General features: G+C 40.0%; 1 protein-coding gene across 1 annotated transcript in view; it reads right to left on the bottom strand.

The window, feature by feature from the left end:
- hmcn1 (hemicentin 1) overlaps positions 1–2,188 on the bottom strand; it is a 76,900-nt gene that overhangs the window by 62,853 nt on the left and 11,859 nt on the right. The window lies entirely within an intron of this gene.

The raw sequence follows: 2,188 nt of genomic DNA, 5'->3' as shown, positions 1-2,188 counted from the left end.
AAGGAGAAATATGAAAAGCAAACTGTGAAGATTAAGACTAATGATCTTACAATATTTCTAGAGACAGGTCTGATTTATATACTATGAAGGTTTGAAGGTCTGTATTTTCTTTTCTTAGTCACACATCATTTATATTAAAAATTGTTTTTCAATTTCATAAGAAATCTGAGCCCTCGAAAGACTTCGTGGTCTTCTGTCACAGATCTATCAAAGCTCAAAGTGCGTACATCATCGACCAGAATTTAGACTTGATATATTAGTGTATAGACAGAGCTGCATCTAATGAAGCTCATCAAGTTTGTACATTCAGAAAACCCAAAAGCACAAATTACAAAGGAAGAACAACAGAAGCAGGCTCCCTCTCCCAAGACAGTCATATGCTGTACATTCAACAAATGTTTTATATAGAGGTAAGTAAGAGAAGCAACACTGCCTGCCTCTACTTGTGTTGACAGCACCTCTGCAGAAACATTACTTTTCAACTCAGGTAACATAATATTGTTTTGTCTATTTCGGCCGAAGTGAGGCTACCTGTATCATAAAAGTACAGCACAACCACCAAACAGTGACAACATGGCTGATGCTCTCTACCTCTGCCAGTGTTAGTAGTCACTGCTGTTTCTCAGCTTACTTTGTTCTATCCGTTAATGAACTGCTAAGCCCCTCTTGAGTCAGAATGTGTGACTTCAGCCTCTGCAGCTGTGCTGTGAAATGAAGCACACACAGACAAAGGCACACATGTTCTTACTTCCATCATTGCGAGCACACTCATTGACATAATGCATTCCCTAGCCCCTTTCCCAAACCTTAACCACAACTAAATGCCCAACCCTAACCTTTAGTCTTAAGCCTCAAACACCCTTTGAAGGTGTGTCAGAAAGTGAAGCTCAGTCAAAATGTCCTTACTCCCAAGGTTTAAAACTCAAAACGGTCCTCACAAATATAGCCATACTGCAGTTCTGCACATACAGTACAAGCAGATTGGAAAACAAGGATGCTCTTGAAGAAGTGAGGGCAATTACAAAGGACCCCTCACTTCTGAGAAAAGGACACAGAGAATGACAATTGTAGCTGTTTAGTGTGGAGCTAGACTCCTTAAACACAGTTATTGAGAAAAACATTACGTTCTGTGGTTGTCTTAAAGTTGGAGAGGTGAGTGTGTGACTGCAAGATCAATGGTTCAGTCCTGGCAGGGTTAAATCTGGGTGGGACAGGTGAAAAAGCAAAGTGCTCACCCCTACCTCATCACCATGGAAGGCTCTTAACCCCGACTGCTCGGTAGCCAGTAGGTCAGCCTGTGGTCATTCTGAGCAACTCCCAGGTGTAAAGGTGATCTGGTTGCTTTTCAATGAAACTAAGCTAAATAAATACAAGTTTAAAAAGTCTTCTTCAGTCTCATGTGATTTTAAAACATTTAAAGTCGCATGTGATGCAGAATTGTAATAATTGTATTTGCAGCTGCCATCACTTTGCATTTCTTGTTTAAAAGCACTGCACTTCTGATTTCTTTAATAATATACACAAAAAAGCAAGAAGTCATTTTTCAAATGACCCAGGTTTTGGCATCCTAAATTCTCCAGGTGGATTGACGGAACATTTGCAGTGATCAGAGACGCTTTTTAAAACAAAACTAACATGGAAATGTGTTTGGCTGCTTCTAATGGAACATACAGCTCAAGCCCAGCTTTACAGAGATGGAAAACCTGACATTGCTTTCTTTATGGCTGTTGTAAATTATTCTTTAGACGATTTTCACCGGTCCCTTTAACCACAGCCACTCTCTTTGCACCAGCACTGTGGAAAACCACGGCTAATCCATATGACCCCTTAATGGCATGAGATCAAACACATCTAGCTCTTTAAACACTTGTAATAATCTCTGACTTTGACATATAGAGATAAGGACAACACTGCAATTTGTCTTTTCTCTTTAAATGTGCGTTGATCCACATTTGGAAGTCTGAAGGAGCATATGTGTCAATTGTTAGTGCCACCACAGCAGTCATAAAGCTATAACCATTCAAGCCTGAGAGCTTCTTTGTGCCAGAAGTCCCCTAGAAAATTTAAGGGGGTAAGTGCCTTGCTCAAGGACACATGATAAAAATGGTTTTCAATTGGGAAATCATTACCACTTTGCACACTATCTCGGAGCCACACAAGCTGCTTATTACAGAAAATATCAATACAC

Source organism: Monopterus albus, unplaced genomic scaffold (genome assembly GCF_001952655.1).
Source record: "Monopterus albus unplaced genomic scaffold, M_albus_1.0 scaffold58.1, whole genome shotgun sequence".
NCBI lineage: Eukaryota > Metazoa > Chordata > Actinopteri > Synbranchiformes > Synbranchidae > Monopterus > Monopterus albus.
Note: the sequence above shows the minus strand (reverse complement) of the source record. Positions and strands in the feature narration are given on the sequence as shown.